Below are 20,236 nucleotides of genomic sequence, written 5' to 3' on the forward strand. Positions count from 1 at the left end.
AAGTTCATTGTCCCATTTACTAAATGAGAACAATTTATCATAAACATACAATAATCTTGGCAAACATACTTATTAATTTATTGTTTCTAGCTTAAATTTCAAAAAATTATGACACTTTCTGCTTTTATATGATGCCACCCTTGCAATATTTTTTTGCCCTGAGGATCCTATTAGCAGAGAGCTGAGCAATTCAGTTTCATTGGAAATAAATTATGTCTCCGGTCTTAAAATATAAGTACTGAAAGACTGTAAAGATTAGAAATTCGTTTGAAGCCCCATCACTTGAAGGTTTTTTCCCTTGATGTATAGAGCTTCTGGTGTTAATATAAAACAACACATCTTTTGAAAAGTTAAGAGGCAAATCACCTTAAAGGAACCCTGACCAGGATTATGAAGGATGTACAAATGAAACACATTATCTTGGAGGGCGGGGATGTTTGGTTCCTCAGAAGCTGTTTCCAAGACAGGCTGCTTTTGTATTACAGAGTGAGGAGGTGACTCAGCTAGTCACCCTCTGTTTCAAAATGATTAGGAGACTGCAATTCCCAAGAAACATGAGGTGATTTCTCACTTTCCTCACCAAGGGTCTGAGGATGAAATGACACCTTTAATTACGAAGGACTGTTGGTACCACTCTGGTAACAAGCTGCTAGAAATGAAACCCTTAATTGCCTCAGAATCATGTATTTTATGTAAATGCATTTTAATCTTAAGTACAGTTGTTGGTCCAGCTTTCATTATTTTTCCCTGTCAGCATATGATAGAAGGAAGTGGTTGTGCCAACTTCTTATTTTGCTGCTATTTTATTGTCAGCTTTGCCCAATGACTAAAGAGCCAGTGTGTCTTTTCCAGCAATAACTTGTTATTTTAATAGCAGCAGGGCCCCATGGCGGTGCTCAACTTTGACTTAAATAAAATTGTAATTAGAAAAGCGATGACTCTCATGTTTTAACATAACTTGATCTTTAGTTATTTCTCATAATTATATCAAATTGCAGTAGATATCAAACCATTTTGTCTGATTAATTATTTTTAAAGCATTGCTGATAAGCAGAATCCATTTATCAGTTTCATATGCTTACATTCTTAAAATTAACTCTGTATGATCTGAATATTTACTCAGCTATTTCTCCTCTCCACCCCTCCTCTGTTCATTTTGAAAGATAAAAGTAAATGCTCATTTGTGAAGTTCCCAGTATTATACTTTTCTTAGAACATATTGAATTTGGCCAGCTGATTGTTTCTTCCAAATTAATGTAGACATATTTAGAGATGCAACAATTAAAGAAATAAGTGATAATTAAGGAATTGTGAGTAAATCAGAGAGAGAAGCTGTCCTAAGTAAATAAAGGGGGAAATTTGTTTGTGAATTCTCTTTCCAATGTAATTAAAGATATTTTTAAATTTCAAAGTGAAATATAGATTAAAAAGCTGTATTTAACTCAAAATCTAAAAACAGATGGATTCTGAAGGAAAAGGGAACAGACTAGGTTTGTTGAACAGATGTATATTGACCCATTTGGTCTATAACAGGTAAAGTGCTGTGGTAGTGATAGCAAACATTAAATCATTTTTCAGAGGAAACTTCTGGAAGTGGTGGATATATTTATGGCATAGATTGTCATGATGGTTTCATGAGTGCATATTTTTTTCCAAGTTTATCAAATCATATATGTACATTAAATATGTATGCTTTTCATATGTCAGATATACTTCAATAAAATGATTTTAAAAGAACCAATTTCAGCAACTTGTCAAAGATTAAAAAAAAAGAGAAGAAGACAGACCTGCTATTCAGTAGTTAATTTTTGAAGAATTGTATTCTGGATTAAATTATATAACTGGTAGATACACTAACAATAAGTGCTTCTGGCTTTTTCTTTCTTTAGAAATGAGGAGTGAATGAAGGCAGGAATTACTGGAAAGGAGGTCAGGGTAAGTCATATCATATTTATTTCTTACTTTTGAAGTGTGCAGAATACATTGTATAAAACTTGTTCAGGGACTCTCCGGGGTTCATGTCTCAGATAAATTAGACAAATTGAGTCTTTCAGGGGGAAATAAAATGCTTGCTATAGCTGTGCTACACAGAAATATACCACTTGTCCCTGACATTTTGAGACCCATGTTTTCTGCATGCCAACCACCTTACTGTTCCATATTGTTAAGTGGATCACGGCCAAAGTGGCAAGAAAAACTCTAGATGAATTCCTCTTTTAGAATTGTGAGTCTCATTATTTCATATATTTTTTTCTTCCTTTTAATTTAGTATGGCAAAGTCAGTGCTTAAAATCTCAGGGCAATATCAAACTGGGTATCTCAGTGTCTCATATTCAAGTTCAGATGCAAATGGTCAAGACTGAAGTTGATTATCATATAATTGTGTTTTTATGTTTTAGCATCATTTAATTTTTGCTTTTCTTTGAAATTTAAATGCATTTGCTTTTGTGAAAGGATAAAACACTTATTTTATAACCAGTTGTGTAAAGTCAAAAGCTATAGTATTCTTACAGATGACTTATACAGTATACTTCATCTCATTGTGCATAATAGATAGACATACAGGATCATCTTCAAATAGAGAGAATTGAGGCCACAGTTGCTTTTTTTCTTTTTTTTACTAAAAAAATTTCCTTAAGTCACTTTGAATGCAAAGGAATAAGAAAGTCAGAATAAATAATGTCATCATGCCGATTCACTTTTCCTGTTTGTGTATTCAGAAGTCTTAATTCTAGTAGACTCAGAAGTTGCACTTGTTTGTTTTTTATTGTCAATGCCTCCTTGGATCTTGCCAGTTTAGTACTCAGTAGAACATTGGAGATTTAGCGTATAGAGAGTGGCACAAAGAAAGGGTAAACCTTTCTGAGCCTTTCTGAGCCTCCTTCATCTTCAAACAGTTCATTTCCACATAGTCCTTTGCATGTTGGAATTGTCCCAAAACTTTGTTTCAAGAAAGAGAGAACTTAGATGGAAATGTGTTAATATCTGTTAAATCTTGCTGCTGGGGACGTGGGTATCTGTAACATGGGTTATTCAGGTTTTCTCTAATTTTGAAATATACCTTAAACATTAATGATTCAAAATAGTTCTTTTGGAAATAGCTCCACATTTCTGGAAATGGTTTTGAACTTTATTTTGTAGCATGTTACCAGCACGTTCATTAGAGTGTGAAATTAACAACACTTTGTCTAGTGGATTACTTGCATTATAGTGAGAATTTTTAATGGATGGGAAGGGGGAGTATTATAGTCATCCTTTGAGACTGAACATCCCAAGCTTATATTGTATTCTTCTTCCAAAATAAATATTTTAGACGGACAAATAAGCAATGGGAAGAGGACTGTATTTCCAAAGTTCCTTAATCGCAAATGTGACCACATGACTGAGTCTAGGCCACTGGTTGTTGTTGTTCAGCCACTAAGAGTAGTCCAATTCTTTGCCACCTCATGGACTGCAGCATGCCAGGCTTCCCTGTCCTTCACTGTCTCCTGGAGTTGCTCAAACTCATGTCTGTTGAGTTGATGATGCCATCCAACTATCTCATCCTCTGCCACCCACTTCTCCTCCTGCCCTCAATCTTTCCCAGCATCAGGGTTTTTTCCAATGAGTCAGTTCTTTGCATCAGGTAGTCAAAGTATCGGAGCTTCAGCTTCAACATCAGTCCTTCCAGTGAATGTTCAGAGTCACTGGTACATATTTGGAATTTCAGGTGGCCTTATAGGAACCTTCCCCAAGAGACAGCTGCTGTATGTCTTTGTCCTTTGTGAAGAAGAAAGTTTCTTTTGACAATTCAGAGAATATCTCACTCTCTCTGATGCTGTCAAGTGCCTTCATACCGCTTCCTGAAATTTGAGTGTGGTGTCTGGAATTCAGTCTTGGGCTATTAAATGTCAGTCATATGTTAAGGAGTATGGAATTGAATGTTTTGGATTTGTGTTTTTTATTAGCGGAAAAAGAACAAACATATACCATTTTAATTAATTTTATAACAATAAAATTTCAGCTGTTTATGTCAGGGCTTGGAAACATATCACAGACATTTTAATGGAGATATTTTAGGTAAATACTTAATTTGAATCTTCTTATGGAAAAAATGTGCTTACTCTAAGTGACACTGAGTGCCCATCCACAGATGGCCAAAATGATGTGACACTAAGGAAAAATGTATCTCTTTGGAAATGCCAGGAGATCCTAAGTTTCCGTTGTTTCCAATCTCTTTAGTGTCTCCTGACTGCATTGTTGTACTCACTGACTTTACCTGAACCTTTGCAATTAAGAATTGTGCAGAGTTCAGACATCAGCTGGACCTCTTTGAGATGCAAGCTGTTCCATGCATTCCAGGAAAAATTGGTACATCCCCAACTGCAATTCCACATTCTGTGAAATACCAAAGTTCTCAAGGAGATTTCTGCAAATTCTTAATGAGATCAAGGTTTTCATGCTGTATCTTCATATAGCCTCTATTCCTTACCATGTTCATGCAGACGTGAAACTCATCTTTTTTTATGAATACCCATAAGTCAGCTCATTCATACAGATGTGTTATGACTACAGTAGAGTTTTTTTAATAACACAGCAGTTATCATACCCGTCCCTACCTAACAAAAATGTATTTTTTTAAATTAAACTTTAAAGTTATCTAAAATATTCCTTGGTGTCCTAAGGGGAGTCATCTCTCTTGATGCCCTTGCTGTAGGGTTTTGCACTCTCTACTGCCTTCTCTGTTCCTCCCTTCTCTCCATTTTGTTCTCTTGTCTGCCTTCTGTTATTTCAGAGGACACACACACACTTCTCTTTGAGCCCATTTACAGCAGTTCTTCCCTCCCCTTGCCATCAGCCCTGGAGCTCTCAGAGTTCTGTCTTCTATTTCCAAATAGTTATTAAGCTTGTTATATTTGTCATCATCTTGGGTATTTGTTTTCCTCCAGCAAAATGAACTCATTCAATGATGACTGCTGGGAGCATCTTTTAATATGATATATGTACTTTATTCTCCTTATCTCATCAAATAAAACACCATAACTCACCTTTCCTATGCCACCAGTATTTGTGTTGATTATATATTGCAAAGACCATTGTCATTAAGGGACCCACAGAGGGAAAAACTCAATTTCTGTGCTAAGAAAATCAGACAGGGCATGACCACCTACAGGGAACCACATGTTGTCCATCTCGTCTCTCTGTGATGTTTGTTGAGAGGAAAATCATGAGACATTTGAAGAAGACATAGTTACTAAAGAAATGTTATGGAAGAGAAAGTTTAAAACCTGAGGATCTACAAAAAATGAATGCTAGACCTAAATATCTTAGCTTGTGACATTTTGAAGATAGAATTTTCTGTCCTGTTTTTGCAGCAGTGATTGGGATTTCTTAACTGTGAATCTCTAAAAAATATGTTCATTTTTTACCAGCAATGGAGATAGCCTTTACATATGATGATATCCATGTGTAGCCCAGGAATTTGGTACTGGTGAATTTTCACAAGATCATTTGTATGATTTAGCTAAAAGCAACTGGCTTTTGAAACCTAACATGATGTGAAAAATGCCAATTTAAGTCCATTTCATTCTCCACAGTGGTTTTCTAGGAACTAAGATAGTAAATATGTTCTAGTTGACTGTTATACAATGGAGTGATCTAGCCAGATTATAAATTAAGTAGTATATTACAAATAGTATAGCATGGAATGCCAAAATGAGACGTGGCCACCACATGTAATTAACCTAGAGTAAACACTAACAGCATATGCAATCTCAAGTCAGAAACTTTAGAGTCTACAGAAGAGGAAGAGATTTTTAAAGGATTTTTTTTACAGTTGGTATTAATGTGGTAAACCCCAAAGTTTGCTATTGTCTAAAGACATGTGGTTAATGTTTTACTGGAATACGCGTTTCCTGATGGTTAATCCAACTTCTAAATTTAACACTACTTTTATGAAATATCTAGTTAGTATAAATAATAGTTATATGCTTCCCAACTTAGCAACTAAAGGTAAGGACAGTCTTTAAACCTATAGCTCTCACAAAAATTATGAGAGGGCAACTAAACATTATGATGTTAAAGTATGGCTCATGTTGATATTATTTTATTTCCTGTCTCTTCTGTTTCTTCCTACTAACTTTCTTCTTTCCTTTCAAAATCCATGATTAATGCTCATCCTATTTAAAAATAAAACAAAATTTGCTGACATGTTCTTATATTTTCTCTCCTTTCATCCTCGGATAATTTTTCATCTCCTATAGAGTTTTACTTTGACAAAATGGCTTTTTGTTAGGATGTGGGCACAAGTAGTGTGCTGCAGTTTTACACTTAGCTAGAATGAATACATTGTTGATTTCTGGTAAAATTAGAAATTGTTTCCGAATATAAAAATGGCTGGTATTACTTCTAACATGAAGCCCCTTGCAAGAACTTTTCTTCCCTGTTCTTATACTCTTGTAATAGAATATATATAAACTGTGTCTGAGAGACTCCTTAATAACTGATGTGATAGTTTAATTGGTTCACCTGGAGTCATTTTCCCTTCTTTTTTATTTTCTATTATTATAGGGCTAATACTCACATTCTGGATTTAAACCATATAATTGAATTGGTCCAAAATTCTGATAATTCTGTGCCCAAAAGCAGCTATTTGGTTTGATCCTTTTGCATTTTCTTTGGATTATTCTAGAAGTCATTCAATAGCCATTCCGCTTCCCAACTGTTGACTTCCACATTATTCTTGAATTTGTTTTTTATACACTGACTAAATATTGATAAGAGTGACAGATACTAATTGCTATTCAAGTTTTTTCAAGTTTTACCTCCCGTGTCTAATACATTAAAAAGATAATTAAATAAACATTTAATTTCAAATTAATATTTAACTTTGCTCGCTAAATGCATTTCTTAGCACTAGATTTTTCTTTCCTCCATAACTTTTTGGATAAATTAGAAATTATGTTCAAAACTTAGCCATAACTGAAACTTGCTTTTGAGAAATTTGGAAAGGCAGAAGACAATTTATTGAAATTCTATCTTTCCATTATTGTGTTGATACACTGTCAAGAGGCATGTGTAATTCATATGCTGGAGCCCTGCTTCTCCACCATGCTCCAGATTCCTACTATAAGAGTGAAACGTATTTATAGCAAGTTCCCTCCAGTATCTTGGGTAATAGACCCTATTGAGATAGTCCAACAGAGGCTTTCCTTCTCTTGAATTCTCTATTTTAAAAAATTGTAATACTGGAGTTCTAATGCAGTTTGAGCATATTTTCCATATTGCTAAAGTACCTCTGCTTTCTGCCAAACTAGGCATTGTTGAGTCAAGCTAGTGCAATGGTTATAGAAACATATTTTGATATGTTCTCCACAGTGAGAATTCATTAGCAGAAATTTTAATCAAATAATGATTATAAAAGAAAGAAACAACTTTTTACCAATGTCTTTAAATCACATCATAGATGTTAACTTGTGGATTCTCTAATATAGAAGACAGTTTAGTAATCTGACATATATTAATAAAACAATAGGTACCTTTTATTTCTTTCTAAATCAAGTGCTCAAAAATACCCTCAAATTCAACACCCCTGTAAATTAGAGTTACTTGGATCTCTAAGGACCTGCAAAATGTGCAGGTGTTAACCTGATCCATAAGAAAGTATGGTTTGTATCCTTTTTCTGTAAAGTGTTATAAGATAGGTTTATGAAACATCCCTTCTAAGGAGTTAAAGATTTCACTAATAACAATGAACATATCCTGAAAAAGATTACAGAGAACCTTCCGTGCAATTATAAATCATGATAATAGTTGCATTAAAAAATTAAGAGAACATTGTCTGGAAATGGTACACTCTACAGGAATGCCTTCCCCACTCAATTTCCGAGAATAGAAGCTCCATTAGTTACGGAAGAGTTATAAGACATTAAAGGCACAAAAAATATGATGCTACCTTATGCTTTTGTAGAATATGAATGACAGGATTACCTGTGTCTTCATTTTGAAAATAATTTGCAATGTTGTTGGCATCAGGCCAAAATAAGGTAAGATATCTGTCTTGCAGTAGTTTTATCAATTTAGCTAAATGTTGTTGTTTGTTCAAGGGAAATCAGCATTGAAAGATAAAGAAAAATACTAGCAACAACAACAAAATAAACTAACAATTTGATGACTATTAAACAAAAATAAAGGGGTATGAGAAAAAAGGACATTAAAATTTCTTGAATCACCAGGTATTTTTTCAACGTGAATTCAGATCTCGATCTCACATTTTATTAATGAATGAGCGGTGAAGAGGATGACTTCCCTCGTGGCTCAGATGGTACCTTTTATTTCCTCCTAAGTCAAGTGCTCAAAAATTACCCTAAAGAATCTGCCTGCAATGCAGGGCATCTGCAATGTTCGATCTCTGGTTTGGGAAGATCCTCTGGAGAAGGAAATGGCAACCCACTCCAGTATTCTTGCCTGGGAAATCCCATGGACAGAGAAGCCTGGTTGTCTACAGTCCATGGGGCCTTAAGGAGTCAGACACTGCTGGATGACAAACACACACAAAGAGAATGACATATGTGACTACCAAATCTAGGATGTTCATATCTTTCTTCTTTTTTGGACTTCAAGGAAAATGAAACATAGAAGACAGTTTTAAACCTAGACATAACTAAGCATCATGTTAGAAAGCGTAGCTTAGTATAATAATACTTTAATTCTTTAGCCGTAGAATAGTCTTCAGCACAGTTGTCTACTGTAGTTTGCAGCTTTCTCATGTGACACTTGGTAGTTTTGAACTAAGATTCCAAATGCAGATAAAAGGAACAATATACCTACCACCAAATTGTGAATACCTGGCAGTCAAAAACATCTCTGGATAGTTGAAATCAATAAACCATTTATTTTTGAATTCATGGAAATATGTCCATCTTTCAGGGCTGTAAAATGACAAATGTAATAGAGAACATATCACTTTTCTCATTAGTTGATATCAGTTTCTCAATAGATGACAAATTATCAATTTTAAAATAGAGTACAAAAAGTCAAATCCAGACAATTTTTAAAAATTTAATTTGTAAGGCTTACAGTAAAATTAACTTTGTTTTATTAAACCTGACTTAGATCTGTGTGTAAAACAAAGGCTGTTTAAATTTCTTTTACTTTCATCTTTTTCTGTAACACTGAACTGCATCAGTGAAGTGATGTCTTGGAAGTTCTCATTTTTTCAATTAAAAAAATAATCGTCTATGGATGAAATGTACCGACATTTATGATCATAATAGATGGCACTTCAGCAAGGGAACCGGCTCCAGGAGAAAATGTAGGGGTGAGGAAGAATGATCTTAGTAAAATAGGAACCAAGTTGATTTCTTCAAGAACATTACTTATTGTGATTGCCATAAGAAAGAGTATAAATCAAAATTTTCGTGTGATTTCATTTATTATTTTTGTCAACAAAATACCTGTTTAGTAAAAATTACATTGTTTCTGAAAACTGTGCAGGGACTTAGGTGAGCAAAGTCCTTATCTTTGAGGGTGATGAAAAAGAGAAAGATCCATTGTTCTAAACAGAAAGCTATTCTGAATGTCTCTATAGGTCTCCGTACTCTTAAACATCTCATTTGAGCAAGAAAGGAAACTAAATGAGTTAGAATCAGAATATCTGCAAGAGGCAAGTGGTATCAAGAATGATGCTCACAAATTAATGAGGAGTCAAGGTGAATAGAAAACAATAATACAGTCTTGAGGAACAAGTGAAATGTCTTTAGGAGTAAAAAAAGAAATATTTGGAGAAAGGTAGTGGCATCACTAACATGTTGTCCAACCATCTAGCAAAACTGTCAATCCCTATTTCCCATTTTGGGATTAGTCTAATTTGACATAAAATTAAACTTAAGTTTCTTTTGATTTCTCAATATTTTTCTCATTGATTATGTGTAAACAGACAGACCACATCAGTCTTTAAAACCATGCTATTTTTATTCTGATAGATTTTAAATTCTAAAGGACATTTTTGGTGATGAGGAAATGATTTCAATCTGCTGTCCGAAGTCAAGATATGAAATTTCAAATTAAGCATGGCAAGTCTAATAGAATTATGTACTGACCCCCGAACTTGAATGTATATTCAAAGCCATCTGTGCAGACAATAGGAACAGTATTTATTTTTAAAAGGAAAAAGAGAGAGCAAAAATATGTTGAAATAATCAATGACTGTACAATCATATAAAGAAATGGAATAGTTTTGTCAGCATGTCAGTCAGAAATGAATTACAATTGTGGTAAAGAAATCACAGTAAAAGGAATTTCTCTGGGGAAAAGTGGCATGCAAAATAAAAGCATTAGTGTGACATACGGTTTACAGAAACTCTCTTTGTGGAGATTAAAGTTTATGTTTGTTGACAGTACAACAGGAACATGTCACACAATGTAAAAATGATCATGCCATAACCACTCCTTAGTTGATGGCTTGATTTTACATGCAGTGATGGAGGTTAGATAGAATTCAACATGCATTTCCATCTACTGACATCAGCCAGAGTAAGTGCCTGCATGCATGGATGCAGCTATTTGAGACCAAAGCATTTTCTGACATGAAGTATTTTATGGCATGATACCACCAGGACGAGTCCTGTGGCTTTTATGAGAAAAATGAATAGAAATAAAATTATTTGTATTTTATTTTCCAGATATCATTTATATCCAGTCATGGAGCCTAACACAGGCTTCCTGGATTCTCAGAAAATCGATGCCTACTGGGAAAATTAATAATTATGTTAGTAATAGCAGAAGCAGTGGGAGGGATGATTTGTTTGGTGCTTACTCTCTGAAGAACACGTTCTATGTTTTGTTGTTGTTCTTCTTCAGTTGCTAAGTTATCTCTGAATCTGTGATTCCTTGGTCTATAGCACTCCAGGCTTCCCTGTCATTCCCCATCTCCCGGAGTTTGCTCAAACTCACATCCATTGAATCGGTGGTGCCATCCAACCATCTTATCCTCTGTTGCCCCCTTCTCCTCCTGCCTTCAATCTTTCCCAGCATCAGGGTCTTTTCCAGTGAGTCAGCTCTTTGCATCAGGTAGCCAAAGTATTGCAGCTTCATATCAGCATCAGTCCTACCAAAGAATATTCAGGGTTGATTTTCTTTAGGACCGATAATATGTTTTGCTTCCTTTAATTCTCATAATATTTCTAGTGTAGAGGAACTGAACTGAGAGAGACGTTAGCAATCTGTATTTAAAGAAGAAGGAATGAAAGGAATTTATCCTTTAGAAAGGCTAAAGAAACAAATGAATCAATACCCAATGGAAAGCACATAAGCAGTAGGACATAGGTTCAAGGTCTAGCTGGCCATAAAAAGGTGGCCCAAGTCATAGTGTAGCAAAGATGTCGTAAGTTTAGGTACGATCCAGGTGGTCATTGCAACTTGATGTCACTTGTCTTTGGTAGGTGCTATTTAAAAAAAAAAAAAAATGTAGAGATTACAGTCTAATGAAAGTCAAAATTTAAATGTCAAAGAACTAGAGATTACTCATTTGTGAGGCTTTCTCTTGGGATCTGATTTCTTAATCATGTATGTTAATGCTCATGAACGTTTTTTTGAAGGTTGAAGTTTTGATCAGTCTTAGAAAGTGGTAAAAATTTTTGGTTCTCCACTCTTTTATATTTTGGATTTATATCACCATCCTATTGGAGCTTACATTCCCAATATGTGTACTACCATTTGCAGGAATATTACAACACTCAGGAGTTTGTATAGTGGTGTACTGGCAAAAAAGTTTAACAACCAGCTCTATAGAAAACAAAGTGTGTGTATTATGCACACTCATAAAATTTATAATGTATAAGACACAATTTACAAAAAAAATTGAAACATGCAATATTCTCTATTATAAATTCCACATGACCAATTTATTCTTGAAGCATCTTCTTCAATTTTGTCCTTTAATTTTTGCCAAACTCTGATATCTGTCACTAACTCATGGTTGCAACTGACTGATTAACATGGTAGTTCTGACATGAACATTGATTTTTATTCTAACAAAAAATACAAAAATACAAAATACATGTGTTGGAACTTCACTTACATTCATCAGTGACTTGGGCGATTAGTTTCTTTGTTGAAGTGAATAGTAATAATTTCTAAAAACTAAACATACTTCATCAATTTTTCTGATATTAATGATATAACTGATAAAGATGTGACACAGTTTGAAATTTGCCTACATTGTTAACATCTTATACATTGCTTTCTTAAGTCTAGACCAGAGGTCGGCCCACTATCACCCATAGGGTAAATCTGGTCCACTCCCTGTTTTTGTAAATAAAGTTTGACTGGAACACTGCTAAGCCTGTTTGTATATTGCCTATGTCTGCTTTCACTGTATAAAAGCAGAGTTAAGTAGCTGCTATAGAGAATATATAGCAGAGACACGAATCTGAGCAAACTCCGGGAGACAGTGAAGGACAAGGGAGCCTTATAGAGCCTGGTGTTCTACAGTCCATGGGGTTGCAAATACTTGGACACCACTTAGTGACTGAACAGCAATGACAAAGTAGTGCACAAAGCCTAAAATATTTACTTTTGGCCTTGAGAGAAAATATTTGTAGTCAATAAAATGGTAAATCAAATCTTGATTTGTAGTTTTTGCCAGTTTTTGTAGTGTTTGCTGTAGTGCAAATATTTCTACTATAAGCCCAAGAATATAACATAAAGTAAAATGTAGTTAAGTCATTCGGAAGTTGTGGGTTGAATTGGGTCCCCAAGGAAAGTTATGATGAAATTTTAAAATCTCTGGTACCTGCGAATGTAACCTTATTTGGAAATATGGTCTTTGGAGACATAATCAATTTAAGATGAAATCATATTGAATTAGGGTGGGTCCTAAATCCAATGATGGTGTTCTTAAAAGGAGCAACAGAAAAGAAGGTCATGTGAAAAGGGAGGCAGAGATTAGTTATGTTGCCACAAACTAAGGAACACAAAAGCTTACTAGCTATCCCCAGAAGCTAGGAAAACCAAGAAAGGACTCTCCCTTGAGCCTTTAGGCTGAATATGGGGACAGCTTGACTTGAGATTTCTAGCCTCCGGGACTCATGGGAAACTTCTGGTATTTTGTGATGGTAACCTCCCAAGGCAATACAGAAATGTTGAGTTTGAGGTATTTACCTTTTTTTTTTTCCCCGCATAATCAATTTCACTGACGTTTATAACATTTGATTTTAAATCATGGTTTTATTGAGCGAAAGTTCACAAAAATTCTGAAAATTAACAAAATCAAGCACCAGTCTGGGCTTGCTGCATTGCACCACTCTTAAATTGTAACGGCAAGGTGACATCCTCCTTTAGGGGAGGGAACAGATTCAGAGCCCTTGTTTGTTTCTAGGCTTCCATGTTTCCAGAACCGGTTTTGTAAGAGTGGGACACAGCCTTGAGAGATTTCAGGAAATAAATGCTGAGGCCTGCTGTTGAAACCTTGAACTTTGGGATGTGATTTGCTTGAAAGTAACTTAAATGTGTGACAAGTCATGAGTCTGAGGAATGAGATTTGATTTAGGGATCCTTCTGATATATCCCTTGTTTCAGTGAAGACAGGTTCAGATACTTTATGGGATTGAACCACAAGGGTTAATGTCTATTGGCCAAGTCTTGAACTGTAAAAATGGAGAAGCGAAACAAGCTATTATTGGCCTTAATTTAGAAACAAAACAAGTTTAGAAATTCTAATTTGAATTATCCATTGCCTAATTATCTTCTGTGTTTCCAAAGTATATTTCTTTGCAAACTGGATGTATAGTAAAACTTAGTAGCATATATCTCACAAATCCATAACATTTAGTTTTGGATTTAGTAACGTTTTAGTAGCATTTAGTTTTAGTAGTACTTTTGTAACTGTCTGCTCCTCTGCCAAAGAAATGTACAATGTCTCATTATATTAAGCTGGAAGAGTAAACTACTAGGCATTTAGTAATGTGGATGCGTTTTGTAGTAGAATCACATTAAGCATAAGAAGGCATTATGTATGAAAGTCAGCTGAGTAAAAATTAAAGTTATTTATTATTAATTTAATGAAAGATGCACGATCTTTCTTTTGCTTTTTTCTTTAATACCTGTCCATGCATTCATGAGAAAAGTTGATAGTTGCTTCTGCTGTAGAGTCACCTGACAGATTTCTAGTATCGTTATTGACTGATCGGCTTCTAACTTCACAAGATCAAGAACATTATTTCACATTCTGCCAGTAACCATCGGGGATTCTGATCTGTAGATAATCTTATCATAGGAAGTTTTCTTGGTTTACTAAGAATTTGGATGCTTGTCCTTTTTCTTCACTCTTGTGTGTAAGCAATGGTATCATGAGTTCATTGTCATCATCTCCTAGTTTGTTCTCCCAGCCTGGTTTCAACATTTATTGACACATGACTTCAGTTGCATTAACAATACCTGTTACAAAGTTTGCACTGACTTCATGAGAGACCGCTGTCTTGTATTGCATATTGTATATTGGTCCTCCTCATTTTTACTAATGGTAATATTATATCCTTAAACACTAAGCCCAAATTAGTCACAAGTAATGCATGTGAAATTGTATTACCTGCAAGAGTTTTAATGCATAGAACGATAATGCTTCATCGCATGGAGTAAATAAAAGTATATAGCTAACACCTAACATTTGACATTTTAAAATTTATTTGGACTTTAATATAAAAGTGCTGATTGGGAAAAACAAAAACAAAAAATAATATACTCTGCTTCCAAGTTGCACAGTCAAACCCCGGATATAGAAAATGAGTCTGAGAAAGAGATTTTAATTCAGAATTATTTCTGTTCATGCCACAGACAATTTCCAAAGTTGTTGAATAAAGTGATCAAGAGAAAGTCTGATTGAATATTTCTTTTTCAATGAAAGGAGGAATAAAAATGATGATACCTTTTATATTATGGATAACTTGCAGTATTATATTTTTATAGACTGAAATTTAATAATGGTTTTCATGTGAGAGCATCAAATTGGTTTTCATACTTTAATTTCCATTGATACATTAATTTCAGGACCATTAGGAATAAGTAAATGAGAAATTATGTGCAGACACACACACACACACATATTCTCACTCTTGCTCCAAAGATATATATTTTAATCAACTCTGTCTTGTGCTCATATTTGGAGTACTGGGCATTACTTCTAGGCCCTTGCCCATCATTTTCTTCTATGTGAAATTAGCTTAGAGGAAGGATGGTTGTCACTTGATGAATCTTATACTTGTGTCCTTTGGCAAGATATGCTCCCCTTTGGCAGAAGAGGTCATCTTCAAGATGGAGTACAGATTCTTAGAAAATAATAATTGATCTAGGCTAAATATTAAAATGCAGGAGATGTGGGTTTGATCCCTGGGTCAGGAAGATCCTCTGGAGAAGGAAATGACAACCCACTCTAGTATTCTTGCCTGGGAAATCCTGTGGACACAGGAGCCTCGTGGGCTAAAGTCCATGTTATTGCAAAGAGTCTGGCATGACTTAGTGACTAAAAAACAAATTAAAATAGTCATGACTCTTAGTATCTATGTTTAAATTAAATTCTTTTAAAGTAGCACAGTGCTCCTAGGACTTTATCCAAGAGAAGTGAAAACACATGTTGACAGAAGCCTTGTACAAGGAAATGACTAGGAGATTTACTCATAAGAGCTATAACCTGGGCACAGTTCTTCGGCTTGTCATCTAACAAGAAAAGAATAGATAAACTAACTATACCAGTTTATACAATGGAATACTACTCAGGAATAAAAAAGGAACAAGCTGTATGAGTTAATCTCAAACATTATGTCAAACCATCTAGATGCAAAAGGCATTCTATACTTTCTGCTTCCGTTTCCACAAAGTTCTAAAACAGGCAAAGCAAATTTATGGTGATGGAAGCCAGAAGAGTGGTTGTTTTGATGAAGTTGTTTGATTTTTGCTATTGAGTTGTAGAAGATCCTTACATATTTTAGATATTAACTTCTTATCAGATATATATCTTGCAAATATTTTCTTCCACTTTGTAAGTTGCCTTTTCATCCCATTGATTGTTTTCTTCACTTTGCAAAAGTTCTTTCATTTGATGTGGTCTCTCTTGTCTGTTCTTGTTTTTGTTGCCTATGCTTTTGGTGTCATATCCAAGAAATCATCGAGTGACTGGAGGGGGTTGCCTGGGAGAGACATGAGGAATATTACTAGGGTGATGAAAAAGCTGTATATCTTGACTGGTATGTAGGCTACTGAATGCATAAATTTGTTAAAACTAATTGAACTATATTTTTAAGATGTATGCAGTCACTCTGTAAATTATACCTCAATAAAAAAATCATCAGGTGCTTTGGAGAAAATGATGACTTATTAACAATTGCTTTTTATTCTTCTAATTCTCTTAATTTTTCTTCTAATTATCTTAATTTTTACAATACAACTCCATCTATTATATCATTTTAGCCTGTGGCTAAGAAAGAGTGGATATTATCTCTACACTTAGGAAAGAAACTAAGTCTCTGAGGAGCCAGAAGAGCTGCATGTATCATACAGTTCTAACAGAACTAGAGGTCATATTATAATTCCTGTATTTCTGACTCTCACTCTTGACTGAATCTACTAAAATGAATATACCTCAGGTGCAAGTAAATGGTAGGAACATACAGACGAGCTCTTTCTGTCTGACTCAACCCACATTTATTTTTAGTTAAAACCTTGAGAATAAAAGCAGAAGTTTCCAAAAATGTCAAATTTGTATTCTGCTTAAGGTATGTACATTAATTTAATGACTGAAGATGTTTTATTAAGTGAAAGTTTACACAAATCCCTATGCTAAGGTATTGAATGATTTCAGCAACATAGTTCAGTGGGTTAGTGGTGAATAACAGTTTATTTCCAGCCTTTTGGGTAGAATAGCATTCTTTCTAATTAGTTGATTCAAAATCCCATTTACACACAGTTTTTGTGTTTTTCTCTCCTTTTTTCTTTTACATTTGGCCAAGCTGCACAGTTTGTGGGTTCTTATTTCCCCAACCAGGGATCGAACCTGAGCCTCCAACAGTGAAAGTACTGTCTTAACCACTGAACTATCATGGAATTCCCATGTTTCTCTTTCTCTTTTTTTAGTTGAAATTTTAGATTTAAAAATCTAACTGAAGACTTTTCCCTGAATTGAAATGCAGTTCCTTGGGAAATAGCTACAGGAGCTGTCCAGGGTATCCATTCTGAAATAAAATTCTTGAATATACATATTTTGATGCATAGCAGAGGAAGCTCATAAATGCCTGTTCTTGCAACATAAAAATATAATGCCCCACACAAGTATGAAGATATGTAAATGCAATATATTTAGTATAAAGTTAACTCTAAGAATATTGATCGAAGACTTTAGGTTAAAAAAAAATGAAAACTAAAGAAAAATATACACCTACACTTTCACTAGCTATTTGTTCTATATGCCATAAAGAGCCATCTCCTAGTTGAGATGTGTAATCTCCAGACTATTTAAATGATTGTCTTACCTCTATCGGTCATTTTTTATTTTTTAAAACTGAATATCATGTTGACTACTCTGTGTAAATTAGGATTTGCTAAGAACTTTATATATATCATCTCATTCTCTTATTAAAACTGCCCAAACAAGTTTAGTACAGTAACCATCCAAATACTTGTAACTACGAAGACTTAAAAAAGTTGACTTAAAGTATTTTGCCTCTTACCACAAGGTAAATGAACAGTAAACTGAAGGACAAGGATCCATACCTAAGCTCTTTGAATTCAGAGCCCTCACCCTGATAGAGTCTTTTGTACTCTGCCCTGGACAGAAACATTATACGTGAATGGAAAAATAGGAGGCATTTCCTGGGAGAATTTCCTTCCATCACTCCTTTTTAAAAAGGAGGAGACGTCATCCATTACCGTATTTCACCCTGATTCCCGAAACTCCACGAGCCTTGATATTTTCCTGGTTAGGATTTGTTTCAGGGTGTGTCTGTAATACAAGACACCAACTTAAATGCTGACCAGAATCCAGTAAGTAACTAATAGGAAGAAAGTAGGTCAGGACACATGTATGAAGAGCAGTTGCTATGAAAATATGGTGATGCTCATGTGGGGTACACTCCATCAATTTTGTTCATTAAAAACAGGCAATGATCACCTCATTTAAAATGGATGAAGCGAAGGAATTATTGGCTCACATGCAATACGTCAGTCCAGAGGTCAAGTGGGGTTTTGAATGACTCTCTTCTCCCTGAAATTCTCCTGGCTCTGTCCTCCTTTGGTCATAGGGCTTTATCTTCAAGATGGTAGCAAGATGGCTGCAACAGTTCAAAATTATGACTAATAGTAACCAGAGGAAAGGAGAGGGACAATTTGGAAACTTTCTCAGACGGTTTAGGGGGAACCTAAATCTTTTCAGAAACCCCTGGAAAAGATCTAATATTCCATTACCTCATATTTGGTCTCAAATCCTTCAAGAAAAATGTGTCTGGTCAAAAGGAAGATTCAGAAATTGAGCGAGTCATTTTTCCTGAAGTCACAAAGATTACGGGCAGTTGTGTATACCTGAACCAATATAGTTATTTCAGGAAAGGGGACAGAGGGGTGGCCGCTGGTCTATGGTGTCTTCTTCACCCCTGCTTAATTCCAGCCAATTGTCGTTCTTAGGGATTCAGGGCTCATATATTTTGGTTTTCTTTTCCAAGAAAAACTGAAAATGTGAATGTTGATGAGAATGACTTTTGTGTTTAAAAATAAGTGCACAGACAAAGAAACTGCCTCTTCAGATCATCAAGTACAGCTAAAGACCATAGCAACATCTGTTCTAAAAGCAACATCTTTTAGGTTGTGGTCTAAAATTGGGTGGTGTTAATCCCAGGGTTGTTGCAAACCAGAAAACAGTGAAGAAGGATAGCATCCCATGTTAGACCCATGAGTTGCTAAGGGAAGGATTCTCAGTAAAGCCAGATGTGGAGTTGAAATCAATACCTGGGGGAATAAACAATGAAAAAGATTAAAAGGAATGATACTAAATTGATACTAAAATAGCTTGGGGAAAACTTACAATATTAGCTATGATGCTTTTTCCAGGATACTTTTAAACAGTTTGCTTTTCCCCCACAAAAGCATAGCTCTCAACATATAATCAATAAACATTCTGCAGAAACTGTAATTAATTCTGATGTCATCAGTCATTATCCCAGGTCACTTTAACAATCCACTCTTCCAATGACCCATGGGGTTCCCATGCATCTCCTAATTCTCTTCATCATTTTATTGAGCTCCTACTATCATCTAGGCACTGTCCTGTTTAACACATTAACTCATAAATCTTGAGAACAGATAATTTTTCTCATTTTACAGATGACAGTACATACATTCAGAAAAATCAAATGATTGCCTAAGTTCAGAGATCTAGGAAGTAATAGGGCCAGAATTTAGTTCCAAACCTGCTGGACTTCAAAACATTCATATTTTATTGCAAAGCTCTTTTGCCTTCACTGCCTTTATTCCTACAACAAGTACCATGTAGCAAACCAGTTTTATCTGAGATGAACTAATATTATTCACACAACTATGAAGTCCATATTCTGGAAAAAAAGAAAGTATATTTTAAAATAGTTTTTAGTTGAAGTATTTTTTAATATTTTTTCTTTTTATATTTTTTTATTTATAATATTGTGTTAATTTCTGCTGAACAGCAAAGTGCTTCAGTTGTACACATGCATATATGTAATTATATGTATAACTGAATCACTTTATACATATACACACACACACACACACACACACACACACACACACATTCTTATTTAGTGTTCTTTTGCCAATATTCTTTTCCATTATGGTTTATCACAAGATATTGTATTATTGAATATAGTTCCCTGGACTCTACACTGGGACCTTGTTGTTCTTTTTACAAATTTTACAACTAGATGAACCACACAGTTTCACTTCAGCTCAGACAGATACCATGCATGCATATCTGCTTTGTACCTTACCTATCCTTTTGCTCTGTATTTATCTTTGCCTTGATTAATCTACTCCAGGGTTAACATGTTGACTAAGTAGTTAAACAGACATTTGTTGAAGGTCCAATTCTCTCTAAGGCTGAATTATGATGGTCCAGTCCTCACTGAGATCACTCTGGTAGCCCTGCTTCTTGCTGCTCAGAAATCTTAGACATCTTCCTGTTTTTGTTTTGTTTTGTTTTGTTTTGTTTTTTCTCTTTTCTTTTGTTACTTCCAATTAAGATATA

The 20,236-nt window shown here is 34.8% G+C and overlaps 1 long non-coding RNA gene across 1 annotated transcript in view; it reads left to right on the forward strand.

Moving 5' to 3' along the window:
• Positions 1 to 10,165, forward strand: part of LOC145511350 (uncharacterized) — a 220,363-nt gene extending 210,198 nt beyond the window's left edge. The window contains exons 2-3 of the long non-coding RNA XR_014057818.1: positions 1,890 to 1,935; positions 8,214 to 10,165. This is a non-coding gene — a long non-coding RNA (uncharacterized LOC145511350). The remainder of the gene's footprint in view (positions 1 to 1,889; positions 1,936 to 8,213) is intronic.
• Positions 10,166 to 20,236: the final 10,071 nt, after the last annotated feature.

This window comes from Giraffa tippelskirchi, chromosome 6 (assembly GCF_054371585.1).
Source record: "Giraffa tippelskirchi isolate mGirTip1 chromosome 6, T2T-mGirTip1v1.2.pri, whole genome shotgun sequence".
Classification (NCBI taxonomy): domain Eukaryota; kingdom Metazoa; phylum Chordata; class Mammalia; order Artiodactyla; family Giraffidae; genus Giraffa; species Giraffa tippelskirchi.